General features: G+C 28.4%; 1 protein-coding gene and 1 long non-coding RNA gene across 2 annotated transcripts in view; both read right to left on the bottom strand.

The window, feature by feature from the left end:
* Positions 1–26679, bottom strand: part of LOC107168336 (uncharacterized) — a 268417-nt gene that overhangs the window by 14111 nt on the left and 227627 nt on the right. The window lies entirely within an intron of this gene.
* On the bottom strand, positions 24559–26044 carry LOC149056601 (uncharacterized). The gene is made up of 2 exons (XR_016190683.1): positions 25234–26044; positions 24559–24925 (listed from the first exon to the last, which is right to left on the bottom strand). It is a non-coding gene; the product is annotated as an uncharacterized LOC149056601 (long non-coding RNA).

Genomic DNA, 26679 nt, shown 5'->3' with positions numbered 1-26679 from the left:
AACGATGGATTTCATGAACATAATTTACGAATTGTATACATTTTAACAAAATTATATGTGACTGGCATTTAATGTTTAGACCGTGGACTGTGAAAAGTGGATGCGACAAATGCAGCACGTTGACGTATGTGTTTCACGAGTGAAATGTTGCGGAAACCGTTAAACCATTATGACATTATATCATTAATAGGGATGAATTTTCAAAGTAATTGAACTCTTGAACACACTGAACTTTGAGAAATTCAAATAGTTCAAACTCCTAAGTTCGGAGGAAATTATTAATACTCGAAATCGAGTACTTTAGACTCAAACATTTAAAGACAACATCAAATTCGATATCGGTACTTAAATATTGATTTAAAATATTATTATTAATATACAATTCATAAAACATAAATAGTCGTTCCGTTGGATACTATTGTCCTTATATTTCGGCACGACACTATTGTTTAAGCCAGAGTATGTTATTTTTGTTTAAATTTTAAGTAAGAGAGTTGAAAATGTTGAGAAAAAACAATGTTCGACTTCAAGTTCAAGAATATTAAATCATCCTTCAATCACTATACTATTTTATATGTATAAAGTATGATCACATAAATTAATAATTAATTTTATGAATCAATTTTGTCGACTGTGTGCGAAAACGTATTTGTTTTTTTGGGAATCTTAAGATGGCATGATGATGACATAACGCTGTCCGAGGTTTAGATGATTGGCGTGGACCGGTAATATTATCAACATCGACAATTATCGCACGGGACATGACACGTGATAATAAATAGGTGGGCAAGTGAATGAAAATAATTAACTCAAGTTAAGTCAAGATAAGAGGACACTTGATTGTTAAGTTAAAATTTAATATGGAAAGAAATATTAACTTAACTCAGTTTAAAAATAGTTAATCTTTTTTTTTTTTGATTAACATATAAATCACATAAAGAGTAACTGCGTCTATATAATCTAACGAAATTACCCATATACAAAATAATTTTATCTAGAAAGGGAACAGAATTGAGTGTGTTATCATAGTAATAGGTTATTCTTATGTTATATTATAATATTAACGTATAAACAAAAAATTTCAAAATGTTTTTAACTTGATAGATTATTTTTAAATCAACTGAGAAAAGCTAAGTTTTTCAACTGACGATTAAACTAGTTACGTTCATAAGTTGATTAGACAATAAATTAACTATTTAAGTTAAAAAATAAAAAGGAAATTAACTGTTAAACTTAATATGTCATGCAATCGTTGTTGAAAATTGAAATTGACAAAATTGGCTACGGAGTAGGTCAGTGCCATAACTGTGAATCAATTTTTGTTTCGAGTGTGTGGGAGGTAAAATTTTGAATGATACGTATTACCTCACTTTAAAATAGTCATTGTTTACGTACAGTTGGCGATAATAATCTGATGTTTATAAATGATGATTTATATCTTAAATCGTACTGAAAATCCAAATAAATATATTGTTGAAAACACATTATACAATCAAAAATAAATATGTATTAAGTAGCTTCCCCCATAAATACACCAACGAATAAAGCTACAATAATAATATAATTGTGTCTGAAAATTCTGGTAAAATTGCCCGCAAAGGCACATATTTATTATTAACAAGGAAATCTGGTCCTTCCGATTGTATTGCACTCTCAATTTGGGACTCCGACGATATTGTTTTAAAACGTCCGTTATTCGTATCATATTTTTACAAAAACACGAGACGACAAAAAAATCACCGTCGTAAACGACGTGCAACATATTTATTCTATACAATCCGTGATGAATCCAACGGCGTCTGTCTGTTCTCAGTAATCGGTTTTAACGTTTACACGAACAACGCGCATGGCTTAATAACGTTATGACAATGTGAAACGTATACAGTGCGATTGTTTCACCGCACGAACAACTCGACATCTAGAAATATTTAATATTGAAAATTCGGTAATTTCCAATGGTTTAATAGGCAGTCAAACGCAACAATGACAACCGTTTATTCTAATTAATACCAGTAACCGCGTTGAAAAATATGAAAACTACGATTATTATGATACCACGTGGTTCTCAGAGGTCATAAAATAAAATGTTTGGGAATTTTAAAGTAGACTTAAAGACCGTATCTTCAATTTTTTTACATTTTTTGTATTACTTAAAGAGTATCCTGGGGCGATACAGACTTTTATTTTCAAATGACAACCCCTTTTTTTTATTGAGTTGTTTAGCGGATAATTTTTTTGAAAATGTTGATTATCATTTATATATAAAACTTCGAATACGTAGTTTTTTAGTTAATTAAATGCTTATACTAAGGATGATAATTCTTAAAAATGGTTTTATAAAAACTAAAACTTTCTGTAACTTAAGATGTAGTATTTATTATACTTGGATCATTTTTAAAAATTATTTATATTGATAAATAAAACCGAAAAACACATTTTCCTAATATGACGTTTCCCCAGCCCCCCCACCACACTAAAATTGCGTTTTCCGAAAAAATTTCTATGCAGATATTTAGTACGGAATTTTATCTTCTATATAACATTGTTCAAATAATTATTGTTAACCAATTATTGGTAACTAATTTTGCAAAAACAGTTTTCCACCTCTGAAATATAATCTTAATAAATATCACCTACCTAGTACCTACTTGAATATTGTATTGATTTACATAAGTAGTACAATTATAATGAAGCTATATTGTCTATGAAGCTTTAGTTCACGACAATATTAAAAATAATAGCTTTACTGTAACTAACATGATTAGTGAACGACACACAAGCATTGCAATTTTTAATTGGTTGGCTAAATGGATTAGTTGTGACGTACCCAATCCAAAAGAAACAGTTTGTGATCAATCAATAGCACTTCTTTCAGCGATTTCACGATGTTTTACACAATATTCTTCATTAAAAGATTATATAAAAATTTGTGTTGACATAGTTTTTGAAAACCTACCATCAGATTCATATTGGTTACCGAAGTGCTTCATAAGAACTGATGTTGCCCATTTTATAAAATTGGTAAGTAAATGGGCACCGCTAAAGACTTCACCAAGACGAGTGAGAGAAATAATTTTACGTGTTATTGGAGTTATTTTAAAAAGTCAATCCATACATTTTATTCGACAAATACTATTATCATTGTTTATTGTTGTAATAAATGAAACAGATGGAAAACATTTAGCGACAGAAGACGACACGCCGTGTGAACAACATAAGAGAATAATTATTCAAGCTGTAACAACTGATTTCGTTGAAATAGAAGATTTGTTAGGATTTATTGAAATGGAAAGAGACGGACCTATTGATGAAGAATATGAATACCAATATAATGAGTTTGAATACAATGATAACCCATTTCAACTGTGGGCTGAAGACATACATAAACAAAGTAAATGTTATATTCGTGAAGGTAGAGGTTTAAATGCGATGTATTTACCTAGTGTGGTAACTTGTGTAATAAAATGTATGACACTTTTACCATTGTGGTCATCTATAATGGTTCCATTTTTCGGGTATGGTGAAACAACGACCAGTTCAGCTGCTGTTGAATCAAGTTTCAAGAAACTCAAAAATATTACATTTAAACATATGACATTACCTGTGGACATCGAAGAATTTTTAGAGCACCATATATCTTCACTACAAGGAGCATCACTTATTCGATCAACAAGCTATAACAACCAATCTTTAGGTGTATCAAAAATTTCAGATATAATAGAAAATAATCAAAGTGAAGATCTTGAAAGTGAAGATGCTATTATTGTAACCTCTCAAAATCTAGTACTACTTATTGGCAACTGTCCACAATGTGAGACTGGTAATTTACCACTGGAAAATGGGGGTCATAAAAAATGTGTGATATGTGATACACCAGTACACGCCCTTCCTTCCTGTTCTAGTCATCAATTGGGAAAAGAAGTTAGTAGAATATGTAGAAAATGTTCCACGAAAACTACAAATACAAATTTGATTGACGAAGATGTAGTTTCTGAAAGCTGGAACAGGAAGAGCAAAAAACAAAAAACTAACAAATCATATTTGATGCCAAACCCTCTATTACGTCATCTGAACTTGAATAAACCAAAAAATATAAAATCATTTTTGCTGAAAAATGGATCCAGAGCAGATGAATTAAAAAGTTGTGCTATACCGGAAATAGGAAATGTAATACTTACCAATACATGTGCATTTGATACGCTAGTCTCATTGTTTATGGCAGCTTATTGTGATAGTGTAAATTATAAAAGATACATTGATGAGAATATAAAAGACAACAATATTTTTTTTAATTTCATATTAAATACAATTACTAAAGGAATAACAGCAACAACATATTCGAGTCAAGCAAAAATAATTATAAATAATCTTCATCCAGTACTAAAAACTTTGAAGTATAATACAACGCTTGTTGAATGTGAAACTACAATGGAATCAGTCATCAAATCTATGTTACAGGAAACCCCAACAGTATTTGAATTCAGTTCTTGTTCAAACTCTGAATGCAAAAGACCAACACGACAACCAGTAACCTATATAACATATCAAACCTTAAATGAAAGTATACACGATTTACAGTTGTTTTTAGATGAACGCATGACAACAGAAAGTGATATGTTTTGTTGTTATGAAGATTGTACTGGAATTAAAACTTTAACACCAACTATTTCAACTTCTCATATCGTTATAGAAATCCTATACTGGAATAGTAAGTGACAAAATTCAATTTTAATTTTTAAACAAAAAATAATTAATTATTTTGTACGTTTCAGATGATGAATCAACATGCAGTTCAGAAATAGGTCGCTTAATTGAGATACAGTTAGGTGATGTTCCTAAACTTTTAACACATAAAGGAATAACATATGAGTTAAGAGGAGTGGTAAACTATCGTCGTGGAAATAGTAAACTTAGGACATCAGTAGGCCATTATAATGCTTACTGCAAACGAGATGGAAAATGTTGGGAATTAATAGATGGCCTAAAAACGAAAGCTGTGCCGTCGAAAGAGAGCACAAAAGTAGTTTGTGAATATCTCATATATAGTATTTAAATTGTTCATTCATAAAAGGTATATTGTTAATAAAACTATGTAGGTATCAAAAGAAAATAAAGAATTTTTTCACGTAAATTAATCTATTTTTTTATTATTATTATTATTTTATTATTATTATATTATTTTTTATTATTTTATTTCTTAAAACAAATCATAATTAAAAAATTTGTGAGGTACATAAATTTGTGAAAAGTGTGATTATTACACTAAAGTCTACAGATAGACATGTTTAAAATCACTATGATTTTATTTCAAGACTAATGTTGATTACCTAGAAAATGAATAACTTGAGAGTATTCATGATGTTTTAAATTATTTGTGTGCATGAAAAATGTATGTGTAGTTAACTGTTAAGTCCATATGAACCAAACTGGAATGGAATTTAAAAAAAAAAAATTACATGAACCTAAGACTTTTATTATGGTTATTGAAAACAATGAGAAAATCCGTCAATAAAAACCATATATGAAAAATTGGTTTTGGTCAAAGTCAACAATACATATAAAAATATCTAGGTGATATAATCAATAAAACAAAATATTATGTTTGAAATAAAAATATTATAGGTATCTATATATAATAGGTATCATACTTTGTGACTTATGTCACGCTATTCATGAATTGCATTAACCTGCATTATGATATTCAACTATCAGTTGTGCGAAAACGTATTTTTAGTATGGTTTGTGGGGCTGGGGAAACGTCATATTAGGAAAATGCGTTTTTCGGGTGTAAGGAATTTTCGCAAATGGTCGTACAAATTCGTACCAATTCCGTACTAAATATCTGCATAGAAATTTTTTCGGAAAACGTAATTTTAGTGTGGTGGGGGGGCTGGGGAAACGTCATATTAGGAAAATGCGTTTTTCGGTTGTAAGGAATTTTCCGAAATTTTTGCAAATGGTCGTACAAATTCCATACTAAATATCTGCATAGAAATTTTATATAAAGATATTAGATAATTTTAGAAACGGGGGGGCTGGCGAAACGTTTCTATAGCCCCCCACTCGAATTCTTGTATGGTTCTGAAAATAAAATCGTACAAATTTAGGTGTTTATCTTACAATTTCGTACAAATTCAGTACAAAATATTGGCCAAAAAAAATTGCAAAAATACAATGTGGGGGGGGGCTGGGGAAACGTACGTTAACCACTGCTACTACTGTTTTATGTTTTATTATCAAAATGTTATACCCATAATATTTTAAATTTGTTATTGTAATATTTATTGTTGATGCTATAGTATTAGCTAATTTTTAATTTTTAATAAGCACTGTTAGTGTTGGATTAAACCATACGAGAATCCTAATATTTCAGGTAAGTTAAAAAGTAAAACTGTAATTTTTCATGAAATAAAAAGAAAAAAAGCGGGGAAGTGGATGTCGCTCTGCTGTACAGTAAGTTACAAGTGGGTTACTGTAATGGATGGAATTAAATTTGAATCCAATGATATTATATCATTGTATACGAAAAACGATTCTGAGCGGAAACGGTTTATCTGTCTAGGATATATTATAGATTATTAAAAATTTTCAAATCTTAGATTTAAAAAGAAAAAATTTTATGTTGTCAAAATTCAAACTTTGAATGGTTATAAAAAAAATGTGTGACTATATATTTATTTTATTTTTCAACAGCTATTGTAAAAATATGTTAGGAGGCTGGTATTTAAATTTCAAATCTTAGATTTAAATAGAAAAACTTTTATGAATTTCTAATTACGATAATTTGAACATTGCCGTAATTTTTACGTATTTAGTCAAAATTTGAATTTTAAATGCTTATAAAAAAAAATCGTGTCTATGTATTTTTAATATTTTTCAACTTCTATTGTTACAATGTGTTAGAAGCCTTGTATTATTAAGCTTTTCTACCCAACAAATACATTATTATCGATATTTATAGAAAAAAAACTAATAATAATCGAAAATTGCATATACCTATAAATAGTTCATAGTTCAACTTCAGTCGAACATTTTTGAAAATTGTATGGTGGGTAGAATATACTTATATAAACATTCGGTGAAAATGTCATGTACTCGTATATATGGTCATTTGTTTTAACGTTACAAAAAAAACCAAAGTCGATTTTGTCGAAAACCGATTGTGCTTAAAATTTCCCGTTTTTCCCTTATTTTTCAGTTTGTTTATCCCGATTATTTATATTATATATATTTTATATTATATTAAGACTCCCCAATGTAGGAACTAGATTCACTTTCTGATCAAACTATTTACTGAAGGAATAAATCGAAGCAGACACAAAAAAAAAACACACATCATGGTAAAATCAATACATTCATCGCTCCGCTCAGAATCTAAAATCATATAGACTTTGTAGCAATTTTTTTTTCTATTATAAAAGATTTGTTAATTAAACACAAAACATTTACCGACAATTTGCTATCATACAAATATAATATTGTATCACTATCGTTATTAAATAGTTTTTACTAAATACGTAATATTGCGACTCATTGGTACCTACCATTATTAAATACGCCAAAGTTTGAAATGTGACGGCGGCCTACTACGACTATCTCTACCGATATTCCTGTACCTAATTCCTGTACAGAACAAAAAAATTCAAAAAAATTCAAACTTATCGCAGTTCTAGGGCTATAAGCATAAGGACAAAAACGTCGAAAACTTATTCGAATACGTCTTAATTTGAATCTATATATCCGGACATCACATATAATACGCTAGATGCGAGGATAAATTTAACGGTACTTTATCTATATCTATATTGTTGTGAACCCCTGTCTGTATGCTGTACGCAGTATAACATATAGTAATAATATAATATAGTATAGTGTGTAATCATATTAACATGTGAACGGATAGGTATTAAGGAATTCGCTGTGTGGACAGTTTTGAGCCCGAGCGAGCCCCTACCGTGTCTCGCCGTTTGTATAATAGTGTAGTTCTGGCAGACCATCGAGCAGAGCCTCTGTTAATTTTTTTAAGCCTAATAATTATTCTGTGTAACTAAAATTCTTTTAAATTGATTATATTAATAAAGTATTAGTGAAGACTCAAACACCGCGTATATTTATTTTCTAACGAACAAACTCGGTTGTGGAGACGTCCATAACAATATAATAGCAATGCACATACCTATTATAATTTATAATTTATTATTATGAACGGCATTATAAATTAAAAATTATATTTTTAGTCGATAAATGTTAAAATGAAATCAATATTGTGATCAGCAGTATTCGCTTATAAAACAGCATAATATAATATATTATTTTAATATTTCTCTTGGTTTGTCCTGTTATAATATTGTTAGTTGATCGGTTGTAAAACCTACCCCTGACTAGATTACTTATCCTATTATTATTACTCTGCAGGACTAAATGTTTTACTTTAACTTTTTTTTTCCACAAATTAAAATACATTGTCGTCGGAGACTTCCCGTATACAATAAGGTACCAATAAATATCTCGTATAGCTACTTAATAATTTGTTCAACGTCTGAGACGAAATTTCCAAGCCGAATACGACCCCATAACGAAAGTTAAATAGCTTATAACTCAATTTTTATACAATCTCAAACTAATATACTTTTAAGTCGTCAAATATAAAGTACGTTACGCAAATATATTATATAGCATAGACACGTTTTAATATTGTATTTTCATAAATATTACACGAATTTATTATTTAGATAGGTAAATGATGCCTAACCTTTTGTTCAAACCATTTTATATTTTAATTTGCATTTTTATTGAAGATTATAGTTTTCAAATTAGTGCAGACATCTTAAATGCATTTTATATCGATATTTTCCAAACATATATAGGTAGTGTCAAAATTGGTTTTTTAATTCACAAAACACTTTCAAATATTATAATTTCACTAACTATTGATAGTAATAAATATTGCTGACTGCAGCAGCTTTATGCTTTTTTGTTATATTTAAGTAAGTGTAGTATTAAAATTTAACAACCTTTAAATTGTATTTTAATTTAAATTACCTATAAACCAAAATATTTATAAACGTTTATTTTCGGGTAATTATAAAAAAAGTTAAAAACTTATTGTTTCGAATGAACAAACTCCCAAAATTGTAATTATTTCGAAAAGTTTTCGGTACATTTTATTTTTAATAAATTACTTTTAGGTTCCTGGCAAGGGTGGACTGGATCGAGAATAATTTAAACATAAATTTAATTATTTAACCGCTGTTTCTTAATTTTCATCACAATGGTATTATTTGTATTATAGACTATGGAATGCATGTTTTTACCATCAATTATTTTATGTGACATTATCGAAGTATCTAACTACTTTAAACAATAACTATAAAGGTATTCAACGGATATTTGATCCTGACAAAATCATACCTCAGTATCAAACCATAATGAATGATTATTTTAACGGTAAACACTCTTTGTTTCGAAATGTATTCATATGTTTTAGAAATGCTATATTGTATAACTCTAAATAAATATTCTCAGGAAAAAATATTTTGCTTAAGTTTTTGTTAACAGGTTTAGTTGGTTTTTTGAAAACGGTATTTTAAAAAACGATTAAATTTTTGAAATAATAAATAAATTGTAAAAAAAAAAAAATTCTTTGTACAGACATGCATAATCTGACAAAATATAACTAGGTAATGTTGAATCATATAGTTTAATATAGAGTTGGTATTTTTAACGGGCAAAGAAGTGCAGGGGGATCAACTATACAATATAAATGTTAGTTATCATCGATATTGAAATTTCAAAAATTTCCGAACTGGATGTAATGTCGACTGTGAACAATAATATAATTATTGATTATATTTATTTTTAAATTTTGTGTGTTGGAACTGATATCCTAATAAAACGATATCAGTTTTAAATATTTAACCAAAATATAGCAGCAGTGTAGCCATGGGACTTTAGGTTTTACACCCCTTCACCACTCTAATACATTAATTATTCATATTATTTATTATATGTCTGAGAAAACAGTAAAATTTAGTTTGATATTTATAACCCCACCCCTTTCATAATCCTAGCTACATGTATGTTTATAAGGATTGAAAGTGGTACAGCAAAAGATAAATTTTCTAAATTAATATTAATTTAAATAATTGTATAAAATATCTTCTGCTCGTTTCCACTGGATAACCCGATCAATTGATCACTTGAGCCGAAAGAACAAGTCTTTGATATTAAAGAGGATTAGCAACCTTTTTTTACTGTGATTTTATGTTGTGTTTTTTCACAATTTAAGAATTCAAACTCAAAAACCTAAACTAGTCCAAAAAATGCAAGAGCTTAACACCAAAGATCATACTAATTCAAAAAAATATATTGTTAAGCTGAACAAATAAATGAGACGATGAATTTAAATTTATTTTCAGATCATATTACTGATTATACAGACAAACCGAATTAATATTAAATGATTCGACATATGAGCCGAAATAAGTTCAATTTAATTTTCATTCACCTACTAATAAATAATTTATGTATCTCTGAATTTTCCAAAAGTCTAACACATATTTTCAATCTTAAAATACAATTTTAAATACAAATATATATGTTAATTCTAATTTAATGACGTTTCATAAATAAAAAGTTTATACATTTATAAGGCCAATAAATAAATAATTAAAAAATAAACTTAAAAAAAATACTTTTATTTTTCATAAAAAAAGCATTTTTATAAAATATCTAAGGTGTTGTAAAAATATAGAATATTGGTGAGTGAAATGAGCAGGAGGAAAAATCTCCATCTTAAGTTTAAAAACATGCACAAATTTAAAAAAAAACTTTTGAGGTTAATTGATTAATTTAATTTTTTTTAAGCTAATGAAAATATGAAAATCTGGTTTGTTCGTAGGCGAATTATTTAATCTAAATCTGTAAAAATAGATTTAGCTTGAGCTTCAGTGAAATTTGTAGTTAATTCCTTTTAGAATAATTATTTTTACTAAAATAACTATTATTTTCACGATTAATATAAAAAATGCTCTTTGTCTATAATTTGGACAAACTTAACATGATTTAAATAATTATATTCACTTTTCAAAAAATTGAGATAGTTCTATTGAAAATTCAAATTTGAGGCGCATCAATATTTTTTTCATTTATGATATTTAATCATAATTAATTTTTTAGAATACTTTTGAAAAAACCCGAAATATTTTAATATATTGTTGATTTTCCACCAACATACTTCCGGTGATAAGAGACGTTAGCAGAGGACTGCACTGTAAAATAGATATTAATATTATAGTCTTTCGTTTGAATTATAATATAATCTGTGTTCTGCGGAATCACAGTCACTATCAGCAAAAAAAAAAAAATAATAATCTATGTACGAATATATTCCGTTGAAAAATCGATGTGAATTTGTTTGTTATTTGGTATTTATATTATATTAACAGTAATAACATATTTGATATTTTTCACGTTGACTCACGAAACCGCTATTATAACATCTTCTGCCAAATAACTATCTTGTTTGATAGTGGTCAATTATAAAGGTTTCCGTACGTGTCATTAATCACAGTTATATATATTATAATATACTGTCGTTTGGTTCAAATACCCTTTGGGATCACACTTTATACACAAACACACACACAAATGAAATCGAAATACGACGTATAGAGGATTCGAGTGGGCCGCTGGATCGGGTGTCATTTTAACTTGAAACCAATATAATATAAATCATAGTGTGACCGGAAAACTGTTATGAGCTGAACAAGGTTTATCAGGGATAAACAGGATTTATTGAAAACATGACTAATATATTTCGTTAAAAACTATAGTTTATAAACGAATTTTCATAACCGATTTTTTGCAGCAATCATTTCATTAACACGAAACTACATATAGGTAGATAAGTATATATATATATCATACTATACATTTAAGATTCTGAACGAAGTGATGAATGTATTGATTTTACAATGATGTGTGTGTGTTTTTTTTGTGTGTGTCTGTGTACAGCATAACTAGTCGAAATAATGCTTCAATTTCAAACTTTGGGGGTCGTTTCCGATGTAAAAGTGAATATCCTTGGTGCATTATAAAGGCCAAAAGTAAACATTTTCCAACAGTTTTCAAAAAAATCGAGTAAAACAAAAAAAATGACAGAAAAACGGGAATTTTTACGCAAAACCAGTTTTCGACCAAATCGATTTTTTTATATGGTTGTAATTCAAAAACTATTAGTCACTATAAATACTTGAAAATTTTACCAGTTGTTTAGAGTGGCATTTTCTTTACATGATTTAATTTTCAAAATATTTTGACTTGTTTGAGATATTTACAGACAACTGAAATTTTCAATTTTTCTGAAATTTTTTTTTTTGAAGTGTCGATAAAATGTTTTGGCCCAATCAAAATACTTCAAAATTTAATACAAAGTTTCTCATAAGTTATTCTTATAGTGATTAAAAAATTATAAGAATACATAAACACAATTGTTTTTAATTAGCATTTGAAGTTCAAATTTTGACTAAATACGTAAAAAATACGGCAATGTTCAAATTATGTTAGATCGAAATTCCTAAAAGTTTTTCTTTTTATACCTAAGATTTGAAAATTTAATACAAGGTTCATAATATATGTTTACAATAGCAGTTGAAAAATACAAGAAATGTATAGTTACATTTTTTTGTATAAGCATTCAAAGTTTGAATTTTGACAACATATTATGTAAAAATCACGAAAATTCGTAAATTATTTTATGCTAGAAATTCATAAAACATTTTCCTTTTATATCTAAGATTTGAAAATTTAATACAAGGCTCCATAAATATTTTTATAACATCAGTTGAAAAATAAAAGAAATATATAGGCATAATTTTTTTTTATAAGCCTTTAAAGTTCAAATTTTGACTAAATACGTAAAAATCACGAAAATTCGTAAATTATTTTATGCTAGAAATTCATAAAAAATTTTCCTTTTATATCTAAGATTTGAAAATTTAATACAAGGCTCCTAAAATATTTTTTCAATAGCAGTTGAAAAAGAAAAGAAACGCATAGTCACATTTTTTTTTTACATGCATTTAAATTTTAATTTTGATAACATGCGTAAAAATCACGAAAATTCGCAAATTATTTTAAGCTAGAAATTCATAAAAAAATTTCTTTTTAAATCTAAGATTTGAAAATTTTTAATAATCTATAATATATCCTAGACAGATAAACCGTCTCCGTTCAGAATCGTTTTTCGTATACAATGATACCTATTATTGCATTCAAATTTAACCTGCCCTAGTCAGAGGTCCTGACCCCACCCCCTAATGTACAGCAGATCGACATTCACTTACCCGTTTTTTTTTTAATTGCCACGATGTCATAATGTAATGTATTTAGTCAAAAATGATGTCTCCTCACTGAGGAGTCCTCAGAATGCCAATAATTGTTATTATGTTCAGATTCTCAAATTCATGGGAAACTCTTCGAGTCTATTCTTGTTTTCCTAAAATAAAAAATTGTTCGTACCGCGACTGTAAAGAAGTCGAGTAAAATCCACGATGAAATACTACCTTCCAAATACGAGTTTCCCAGGCGTATATATATATATATATCGAATTCGGCTGTATATTCACTATAACTTAAAAAGTTATAAGTTATAACGTATGACGTAGTACATATGAGATGTTTAATATTATCGGCATATATACCAAACCTCTGTCTGTTCATCGTTTGGGAAAGCCTTCGAGTAAGCCTCGTCCGAGGCCTCGTCCTATTCGGATTGTTATGCCGTCACCACCTGATGTTTTTCAAATTTTAAAAGTTAAGGTGGTTCTAGTCAGATTGGATTTTTCATGCATTTAGACCAATAAGCTGGCGAAAAATACACATACTTTTAGTAGTCAAATTTTAATTTTGAATACTTATTTGAATTCGTTAGCCTCTTTTCTATGATCTGTAGGAAAAACTTTTTCATCTTTTTGTCTTGTTAGCACTTAAAAGTGCAAGTTAAATTTGAGAAATCAAGCAGTCATTTGAAACCGTAGTATACGTAAATTATCCAAAATATCCAAAATCGGTTTCCTACAAATCATAGAAAAGAGGCTGACGAATTCAAATAATTTTTCAAAATTGAAATTGGACCACTATAAGTATGTGTATTTTTCGCCAGCTTATTAGCATTTTTCACTGTTACGAGTGTACAAAAATATTTTTCCAGAGTGATTACGTTGACTTGTGCATGCGCGTACGTGTGCTATTGAACCGTGTACCCGCAGCTGGGCGATATAAAGTCTATTGTTATCGAGTTCGAATTTCTTCGAAATTAAAATTATATATTTTACTTATTATATTATTATTAATACCATTGATTAAAATACTTTAGTAGTAATGCTAATAGGTACTACTAATAATAATACTATAATATTTATAATCAATGAAAATAGTAAGTTGTTACCGTCAGTTGCCATCACGTGTTTCACTACGTTTAACGTTTGTGTTCATTTTATGCATTTGCAAATAATAATACATTTATAAAAATGAGTGATTGGCGATTCAGTAAAAAAACTCGTCCAAAATTATCTGCACCACGGAAAAAATCAAGGCATAATTTGAAAAATCTGCAATCCAAAATTACTAAAACCTTAGAGAACAACGATATTCAGGTATCTATGTGTTTATTTTGTATAATAAATTAAAATAATACCTTGTAATGTTATAGATATAAATAACTAGAGGCAGGTTTTTTACCGTTATATGGCATAGGCATTTATTACAATTTTCAACATATTTTAAAATACGCATACGCTGTAAAAAATAAGTGTTATAATAAATTTTCCGCCCTAGGTAGTGCCTCCCTACAATGCCTTATGGTAAATCCGTCTCTGATTATATTTTACATTACATAAGTAAATATAATAATAATTATGGTGTATTATTCATTGATGTTTGTGATAGATTTTGGATCATTCTAATAATTCAAATGAAAATAATGACAAAAACATTGATTGGTCTGATAGCAGGTAATTTGTATTTTATTGTTCTATTATTATTATTAATTTTTAATTTTCTATTATTTTTTAAAAGAAATACAAACGATGACACAATGACTCATACTATAAATAATAACATATTTCAACCCACATACAGATTAGTAGTATCAGACAGACATAAAATAAACGCAGAAGTGATTAATGTTTATTAGTATAACTACAATATTATACATTATAGGTGCAATGTGTTTAGTTTTTATAAATTGGTTTCTTTATATTTTTGTTATAATTAAAAAACAAACAACCTCAGAAAATTCAATTTTTATCAAGTGTTTATTTTATCTTTTCGGCCGATCAAATAAAATTGTATTGATATTTATTGAAAAAAAAAACTAAAAATATAAAATGAAATTGTCCATAAACAGCTCAAAATTAGTCAAAATATTTTCAAAATTTTATCGTGTCTAGAAAATGAGAATATCAATATTCAGTGAAATTTTCATGCATTTACAGTCATTTGTTTTTGAATTAAAACAAAATAAGAAAATTGTTACCTGAGAAATTGAGTGAATATCCAATGTTGTAAAAATAAGATCTTCAAACGCTCATAAAAATTTATTTTGAATTGATTTTATACATTTTTTTTTTTTGATAAAGGTAGACAAACTTATGGTGGTTCTAGCCAGTTGAAAAATTATCGCTTTTAGACCTTTGGCTGTGACAAGATTGTGAGATTATGGTTGGTCCGATTTGATGTATTGATTTTACAATGATGAGTGTTTTTTTATTTTTATTTTTTTTTGTGTCTGTTATCACGTTTTGGGGCAGTAAAAGTGCTCAGATTTTTTCGACCAGCAACTTTTCTGATGGGAAAATGAATCTAGTTGGTACTTTGGGGGGGGGGGGGGGGGTCAAAATTAAAAAATTTCGAAAAGTTTTTAAACGCGGCGGGAAAAACAAACAAAAAATCGACAAAAATACGGGAATTTTTACGCAACGCAAAAATCAAGAAAAAAAATTACAAGTTGTGAAATTGTGAATGGGAAGCTTCGATTGAAACGTACGGATACGTTTTATTACCAAGTACAAGGTCAACTTCATATTTCAAAGAGACAATTTTGTTATTTTTGTATTTGGACACCTCGAGGTATGGTGCATGAAAAAATTAAAAGAGACGACAATTTTTGGTCCGAAAAAATGTTACAACAATTAACTAACTTCTACTATCGCTGTTTATTGCCAGAAATGGTTGATTCTCGGTTTGATAGAAATTTACCTATTAGGGATGGACTTGCATCAGAAAATGAAGATAATTCCTAGTTGGTAAATTATTACATTTATAATTATTATTTCATTTATTTAACTATCATTTAATTTGTATTTTTAATTTTACGTGATGCAACATATTTTATTCAGTTCAAAATAAAATAATGTATATTGTATTTGTAATTTGTATATTATGAACAAAAGGCATATAATTTTTAATTTTTATTTCAAATTGTAATACACCTAGCTGATATTATAGCTAATTATTGTTTTAATGTATCCAAACTAAGAGGTATAAGAACAATCAAACTGAAAATATGATTTCACGGAAAAACTAAAAAAATCGCTGACGTGAAAATAAGCCAAACGCGTAGTTAGTATGTATAATAAACTAATTAATTGGTGACTTAATAGTGTAGAATGCATAATGTATTATAAAACTACGTAATATAATATATAGACATATAGTCACAAAAAACATCAAATGATGACACAGAATTGAAAAAATAAAAATAAGTAAAAAAATGTATTTTAGGTTGAATTTTAACCATCTACGTAAATATTAACGAAACTGTATGGACTATAATATTCTAATTATTGCTTTTATAAAACTTTTTTCCAAGCCACGGCAACATAGGTAAGTCGATGTATTATTAGAGATGACACGTAACTGAAAAACAGAGTGGTCTCCCATCTAAGAACTATAAACAAATCATATTTGCAAAAGCATTTTCCTTGTTATGTGTCACCCGCCAATAAATAATAATAATAAGATCATTGACCCTTCATTGTATATTATATTGATTGTAGTTTATTTTGTTAGATAAGATAAAATTAAAAATAGCAGTCCGTAATGACACGGTACGCGCCACGCGGCTTGACATATATATATATAGGGGTACTGATACGGGTCGCGGGCGCGATAAAATATAACGCACACACACTAATGTAATTTTACTTTTTACACACTAACAAGTCATATCGCAAGGGTCTAATGTATTGCCTATACAACATTCCTTAGAATATGACTGACTAGAACCACCTTAAACGGCAGCTATTGAATGTTGATAAATTTAAAACTGTTCGGGTTTCATCTGACCAAACATTACAACAGCGTAAATCGGTTGCCTCTGAACTTAAAACACGCAAAGATGCTGGAGAAACCGATATATTTATTAAGTTTGTCAATAATTTACCGACCATTTCAAAAAACGGTCAACGAGCCCAACAATAGTTAAAAAAATTTCCATCTACTATCAGAACATTCGAGGTATTAATACTAAATTGGATATGTTTACTCGTAATGTCTCTCTATGCAATTATGATATATATTTTATATTATAATTACTGAAACCTGGTTATTTGACAATGTAAACAATGCGGAACTTGGACTTTGTCCCCGTTACACTATTTTTCGATGTGATCGTTGCAATACTCGTGATATTACTACAAGAGGTGGTGGAGTGCTGATTGCAGTCAAGAACCAGTTCTCGTGCCGTCGTCTTCCTATCTCGGACAACTCAGTTGAGCAATTATTTATACAAATTAGTGAAAAATCTTTATCTTTAGTTATAGGTGCTGTTTATATCCCCCCTGCTTCTGATATTAATGCTTATGACATACACTTTAATGCTATTGATGTTTTGTTAAATAATAACTGTCATTCGAAATTTTTAATTTTTGGTGATTATAATCTACCAAATATTAGTTGGCAATCTGAAAATGGTTCAATTGTCGCTTCAGGTGCTCGTGCCGGTTCTCTTGAATCTAATGTTTTAGCGCAATTATCTTATCTAAATTTAATGCAATTTAATTTAATATATAATCGCTCTGGATCGTTACTTGTTCTTATTTTTTCTAACGTGTTTGATATTAACGTAATTAACGAGAATCACTCGTTATTACCATTAGATTCTATGTACCACCCGGCACTATCAGTTGAATTACCTATTTTACCATTTAAGTACTTGGAATATAATGAACAAATGTACGATTTTGTCAACTGTGATTATAATATTATTAGATCTAATCTTGCTTCGTTGGACTGGAATGGCATATTCAATGGTCTAGATATTAATGATACAGTAAATATATTTTATGAAAACGTTTTTAAAATAATTAATGCCTATTGCCCGGTTAAAACTGTATATTCAACAAAGCACCCTCACTAGTTCAGCAGTTCTTTAAAGAAATTAATTCTTGATAAAAAAATTGCTCATAAAACATATAAACAATCACCTAATTTATATAATTACAACAAATTTTCTAATTTACGTGCATGCTGTAAGGCTCAAAATAAAATTGATTATAATATTTTTATCCAAAAAACTCAAAATTCTATTACTAGTAATCCTAAGCTATTTTGGAAATATGTTAATAGCAATCGTTCTACTCTTTCACTCCCAAACTCTATGTATTACAATAATGAAAATATTTCAGGTGGTAATGACATTACTAATTGCTTTGCTCAACAATTTTCCAGTGTCTTAAATATGCCGTCAATTACTGAAAGTATTGTTGATTATTACAATACAAGTATTCCTTCTGTTGATTTAAATTCATGCACTCTGGCTATTAGCGATGTTTATAATGAGCTCAATGAAATCAATTATAGTACTTGTTCTGGTCCAGAAAATATTTCTAACACATTTTTTATGCAATGTAAGTTTGTTTTATCAACTCCCTTATTGATGACATTCAATCGGTCTCTTGCTATTGGAGTCTTTCCGGACCAATGGAAAATATCATATGTCTCTCCGGTTTATAAAAGTGGAGATATTAACAATATAATTAACTATAGACCTGTCTCCATTATATCCATTATTCCTAAAATATTCGAGGGTATCGTATACAAGAAGATTAGTCCGCTTTTTAAAAATTTTATTGTAAACGAGCAACATGGTTTTATATCAAGTAGATCCACTACTACTAATCTCTTGGTTTTGCAATATTTTATTTTAAATGCATTTAAATCAAATTGCCAAGTCGATGTAATATACACTGATTTCGCTAAGGCCTTTGACAAGATAGATCATAATATTCTCATCAAAAAATTATTCCAATCCGGTCTCCGCAATCCATAGGCGCAAATCACCAAAAAACATTAGGGGGGCTTAAGCACCAAAAATTTTTGAGGAAACAGACCAAACTCGTGAGGGGCTTCGCCCCTCACACAGCCCAATAGTACTATGCTATATATTATATAAATAAAAATCAAACAAACACAACTAACACATTTTATTATTATTATTTATTTATTAAAAATGTAAAGGCAATGTGCGCTTATTTTCAGCAAACTTATTTAAAATTATGTCTTTATCAATGACTAGATCGCTCTCAATATGAATTATCGATAAGTCAGATAGTCTTTCCTGACCCATCGTGGTACGCAGGCCCGGCTTAAGTGCTTAAACTCACCTAGGCAAACTTGAGTTTTGCCGCCCCTTACCCACACAGCATTTGTCAATCATAACGATTGTATTAATGTTTGACTTTGATTGGAATTTAAATATTTAAAATTAAAACTTTATTCAACATTGAATAGTTATTTAATTTTAGTTTCCGAGCGGATCTTTTTTATGTTTTAATTGTAATGTTGAATACAAGAATTAATTAATATTGGAGAAAAAATGTTTAAAAGGTAATACAAATTTTAAATTGTGTAAATCTTAATATTTAACATTTATTTAACTTATCAAGATTAATCATTATTAAAGTTTGAAAATCAAACATTAACTTGATCTTTATATTAATTGTTTAATTTTAATTTTGTGCTCAATGAAAATTAAATGTTTAATATTATCAATTTAAATACATGCATATATCATATATAATGTATATTATATTACGATTTATGACTGGTAACAGTTATTATATAGTTATAGATTATAATGACAAATGCAAATCATTTTTATAGAAATAAATATAATATAGCATGATTTATTGTAATATTATAGGTATTTTATTTTTTAATCTATAAATCCCAAGCTCTTATTCATGCGCACCATATATCTCAGTATCTCACTTCAGTTTTTATTTCTGGCAATAATAAGATAAATAATAAATCATATAAAATAATTTTAGACAGATTTAAAACCAGTAGTATCATAATATAATATTATAATGTACATTTTTTTATTTAGCCACTTCCACACTAGAAAAAAATTTACGGTTAGCGTATATACTAGCTATAGTTTCCAATCATCCGTCGGCCATGGTTTTTTTGAGCCCAACATGCATTAATTGCGGCCTAAATTATTACAGTATTACACAATGAAAATGTTTACTAGGAGGCAGTGTGGACACTGGACGTGGACTATTTTTTATATAAATGCGCTGAAAATAAAACTACATACCTATTCCTATATATACCTACTGTAATATCTTTTATGACCTATGGTAGTCGCATTGATGATATGCGACCTACATGCATTCTATTTTATAGGCACGCGTATAAATATTTTTACGCTATGTTTTTAAAATGAATACTGTATTTTGTATAGGTATAATAGGTATATGCATACCCGATACCCATAATAGGCATTAGCCTTAGCCATATGTATCATAAATTAGAAAATATACTGCAGTGTATAATATTATAATATATATATTATATACAGGGTGATTCTTTTATCAAACAACACTCATTATTTGAAAAAGTATCGACTTTTTTCAAATTTTTTTTTTTTCAAAATTGTAGATTTATGCTGTTCTAGAATTGTATATCTTTTTTATATTTTTCACCCTTATATTTATTAGGTAAACCACTGTCAACTTTTGATTTTCAAATGGTAGCCTATACTTAAAATTTCATAATTGAATAAAACTATTTTTTTCATTAATTAATACGTTCTAATTTTCATTTTTCGTTAATCCGTTGATGAGATATTGCTCCTCAAAGTTAGGTGGTTTTGGGAGATAGTTATAGTGTGTAAATGTGTTATACCACTTATACCTCGTCAGTAGATACCGCAGCTATCAGGATTTTTATGTCCCAGGGCAAAAGATATCACACTTTTCAAATCAATTCAAGTAGTAGGTACAGTAAGCTTAAGTTGTGCCCCTAAATGTATTTTATAATACCCATTTGACTGGGTGTAATGTAGTTCGCCCCACTGGTCATAATAATACTTATCTAATATAAAGACCAGAAGTTAAAAGTAATAAATTCGATATCATTCGAACCCAAGATATACCTAATAGTGATAAATGATATTAATTGTACCTACTAACTCGCTACATTAACTTATTGTCATGATGTCATATTTTAAGTAATCGGACCATTAGTGTCACTCGTGGTGCCGTGGTGGCATACCTACTCACGTCGTATACCCCCGACGAGGCGACGACCCCCCTCCATATCTATGGAGTACGCCGAACATAACATTATGCCTATGGCCGTGACGGACTACGGATAAGAAGACAGAACAACACGGGTAATACGATATGGTTTATTAGGCTGATTTGCGATTAGGTAAAATCGTGAGTAAAACTAATTTTGATCAGCTGTTATTTGTTTTGTACGCTGTGGACGATTAAAGTCTGGTACCATGGTTACATGATATGGAAGTAAACCTTATACCTGGTTAACGTAAATCACATACCAACAATACGTTGAGTGAATAAACGGTTATAATTTAGGTTAAAATTTTATAAGACAAGTCATAACAACAATATTTGAATCGTGAGTCGGTAATAAGTAATAACTAATAAAGTATTTTATTTGTTAATACTTAATAATTTTAAATGTTTAAATTTTAATGGTGAATTTATAATATTATTAGTTCTTGTATATACTTAAATTATAATATTTACCACATATTGTATTTTATTTAGTAATTTAATTAAACATTTAAGAACCTAAATTGGTTAATCTCACGTGAATTGGATACTTTGCAAGTGCATTTGTACAATGTACCTATTGGTAAGTTTTACTAGTTGATAAATGCAAGCAAAAATTAAAATTAATAAAACAATCTATCTCATTAGCTTAAAGAACACTTAAACTTCACATACCAATTCAATCACAAGCGATGAGAAAAGTTGTACAGATGCAGTATGTAGAATAGCGCATGCCAAACAGGCCTACTATAAAAAAATAAATCTTTTACCTCAAATAGATTAAGTTTGGACAACAGAAAATCACTTATAAAAGGCTTTGTGTGGAATGTAGATCTACATATATGGAGCAGATATTGGGACACTACTGAAGACTGAGAAAGCCAAAATAAAAGCTATTAAAGTATTATTGTTGGAAAACGCTGAAATTCAATAGACAGAAAAGATAAAAAAATTTTGAGGTATTTAGGAGAATCAAAAATCAATACGGAGTACGCTAAGATTGAGAAGAAAAGCATGGATCGGACACGTTATAAGGAGGAAACCTGTAAAAGGAAGGGCTAGAACTCCATTTCTGAAGCAAGTGATTGAAGGTACTAGAATAGGAACATACTGAAAGTTGAAGAGGAATGTAAGTGGAGAGGGACATCAAAAATCATTTAACCGATTTTCGGAATGAAAAAAAAAATGTATTGAAAACTAAAAATTGTGCTAATGTTAAAGCTTTATAATTTGTATGCTAGTTTATAAATAATTTAAATTAGGTGACAACATCAATCATTACAACTTAAAAGATAATATACATAGATATAGATATTTATTTTGTGTTTAATATGTAGATTATGTCCTAAATCAAATTAAGAATTTTTAAGTGGCTATGTGATTAATAATTATTTTATTTTTATTTTTTACGGACAAGCCCTTTAACAAAAAAGATATAATAATCAAAACATCCAAAAACATTAGTCTACTGTGCTACATTGTATAATGTCATAATGATAAATACTAAATTATTTCTGTCAATGATTGGTGTTGTCACCAAATAATAATTAGTACTAAATTCAAGTTAGAATATTATTAATACCATTTTTAAATTTTACTTTTTAAGTCTGGGGTGATTGAAAAGTTTGTTTTAATTTTTTGAATACATGTTTTATCTTTACTCATATTCTGCATATTAACTGCAAAACGAACATTTAGATTAAACTGTATCATCATTTTGAAATAGGTTTTTCATAGTCCTAGGCTTATTAAAGTAAAATTGTTTAACGGTTCATAATAATATCTGTATAATATGTGAGGAATTTTGTCGTGAACAGGGTTCAGGGCTAAACAGAACCTAAAATCATCAAATCAAACGCTTAAAAAAACATTTAAATAATCAAAATTAAGCAATCTAAAAAATGGTTATTCTCTCCCTAGTTTTTGTTAGTGGTTATCACTTGCATCTTATTAAAGTAGAAAATATACATTAAAAAATTTAAAACGTGGGGTGCTATAATATTTTATATTTTAAAAACATTAAATTGAGGGTATTTCACTATAATAATGATAGTTAAATCTAAAAAAACAAGAGGTGCTAAAGACCCTTTTGCACACTCTAGTTGTGCCAATGGTCTCAAACCCTGTTCGCGACATTGAATTTTTTTACATAAAATATAATTATATAAATTGATCAGTGCTATATATGTATATTTGGACGTATGTCATTGTTTATTTAAATAGCTACATATTGATTAAATTCATGTGATTGGTCAAAAAGACCTAGTCCTACAACGTATATTACAACTATTGAAGCGATGTATGGTGAATTATTTATATTATACTAATATTTGATTTGAAATTGTAAATGTATTAAATTGAAATTGTAAACATAAAAAAAAATGTTGTTTATACTTAATATTAAATTAGTTCAGAGTATTGTATTTCCAGATTTGTAATAAACATATGTACCATAGTGTTATGTACTTGTCTAACTTCTTTATTCAATGTGCATGTGCTCAAATGATACTTTATATGAGAAGAGGTACAATATTTGATTTGTTAAAAAACAAAATTATCATTAAAAAACTTAAATCCTAATAGGCATTTACATGTTCAAAGTATCCATATGGTAAACAGCATTAAATAGATATATTAAATCTATAATAATAATTAACACATTATTTTGTATTAGTTAAATCTACCAAAGCTATACAGTTATATGTATAAAAAAATAAATTAAGTTACCTATTAAGTTAATTTATTGTTAATATTATGCCATTAAGGTCCATTATTAGATATGGTTATTATATAATATATTGTACATTTATTATTAATTGTTATTGCACTCATTTATCATTGAAAATACCATTGGTTATTACTTTTGATAATACCATAGAATACCTAAATAACTAAAATTAATTTTGCCAATAGTGTGTGTAGGATGGTAGGATGGTAGGATTAATAAGTTTGAAGTCGTATTCAGTGCTTACTGTTTAGATTTTTGTTTTTATTATTAATTTAAAAATCTTAAAATTAATGAACTAAGCAAGTTCGTTGGGGTGTGAATGTTTGGTGTGGGATTATTGATGAGTATTTAATTGGTCCATATTTTTTTGAGGAAAATCTTAATGGCAATAAGTATACCCATACTATTGGAAAATATTTCACTTCAACAGCGCTTGAATTTGATTTGGCAGCAAGATGTTGCACCAGCACATAATACCTTGGCTGTACGTGCATACCTCAATAAGATGTATGGAGACAATAACTGGTTTGGAACTCACAGCCCCATTATTCAATGGCCACCTCGTTCCTCCGATTTGAGTGTTCTTGACTTCTTTTTTTGGGGCCATCTAAAAAATGAAGTGTATAAAGAAAAATGCAATAGTGTGGAGGAACTTAAACAAAGAATAAGAGATTGTTGCAACAAAATTGAAAACTCAATATTGAAAAAATCTACTTCCTCTGAAGTATTAAAACATTTTTGTTTAACTGAAGATGGCAAGCAATTTGAACATAAGCTAAAATATAAATAACATGTATTTTTTATTCAAATTGTATACAAATACATACATGTATATTTATGTATGTATGTTACATTTTTTCCATTCTTAACCAAAGTTTGTTAAAATTTATATTTAATATGAATTCTTATACTTACGAACGAATGAATTTTTGGTAGGCACATGTACATCAAGTTAATAAATTGGTCTTGGAATTTTATTGAAAATAACAAAATAAGTAAGTTGATAAATTAAACATATTTAAATATTTAACTAGAGCTCCAGTTAACTAGATCAGCTAGTTCGTTAAAACTACAAAGGCACAGAATATTATTTATTATGATAATATTATTGTGAAAATGTGAAATTTATTAAGTTTACTACTGTAGACTGTAGTACACAAGTAATTAGTACTTGGTAGTATCGGTCGCTGACGCCATAGCACCATGCTATAAATTATACTGACCAGTAACGAGTAACAGACAACGGAAAATAAATTGCTGTACACTACAGCAGTGATTTAAAACAGTTAACTGTTGTTACAACTGTAGTACAGGCTGTCTACTAGAGTAACAAAAACGGGATTTTATTTGTGACAAATAAACAGTAAGTTACTATTTATTTTGTAAATACACATATTGGTAACACTGTATTTTCTTTATGATAGACAGTTGTATTAGTTGTAATGATAAACCATGGACAACAGTAACTTTTATGGACTAAACACTAAAATAATTCTGTATTTCCGTATGTTATTCTATGGTGTGTTGGAGCATAGAATAGAGGTGAGATCGTGATCGAAGCTACAAACAGAAGCAGACCAATAATAATAGCAATATTATGATCGTGTGTTATTGTATGTAGGTATTATCGGCGATCAGGTACAAAGATTATCGCCGCTATATCTTGGGTTGAACGATATCGAATTTATTACTTATAACTTCTGGTCTTTATAATTGATAATAATTATTACGACCACTGACCATTGACGTAATCACCTTCGTGGGGTGAACTTCGAGTCTTCCTGCAAAATGGGCATAATAAAATACATTTAGGGGCTCTAAGTACTTTATGAACTGATTTGAAAAGTGTGATATCTTTTGCACTGGGACATAAAAATCCTGATAGCTGTGGTATCTGCTGACGAGGTATAACACATTTACATATTACGATAACTATCTCCCAAAACCACCTAACTTTGAGGAGCAATATCTCATCAACGGATTAACGAAAAATGAAAATTAGAACGTATTAATTAATGAAAAAAATAGTTTTATTCAATTATGAAATTTTAAGTATAGGTTACCATTTGAAAATCAAAAGTTGACAGTGGTTTACCTAATAAACATAAGGGTGAAAAATATAAAAAAGATATACAATTCTAGAACAGCATAAATCTACAATTTTGAAAAAAAAAAAAATTTGAAAAAAGTCAATACTTTTTCAAATAATGAGTGTTGTTTGATAAAAGAATCAGCCTGTATACGCACGATAAACCACCGTGGATGTGACAATAAATAATTATAGCAAATTATTGTTATAATGTTATTGCTGAATGCCAGAATGTAGAAATGGAAAATTATCATAGATGACTACTATAATAT

Source organism: Diuraphis noxia, unplaced genomic scaffold (genome assembly GCF_037042655.1).
Source record: "Diuraphis noxia isolate RWA-SAM2 unplaced genomic scaffold, SU_Dnox_SAM2 contig0003, whole genome shotgun sequence".
NCBI classification, from domain to species: Eukaryota; Metazoa; Arthropoda; class Insecta; order Hemiptera; family Aphididae; genus Diuraphis; species Diuraphis noxia.
The sequence above is the reverse complement of the archived record's forward strand: the minus strand, read 5'-3'. Positions and strand labels throughout refer to the sequence as shown.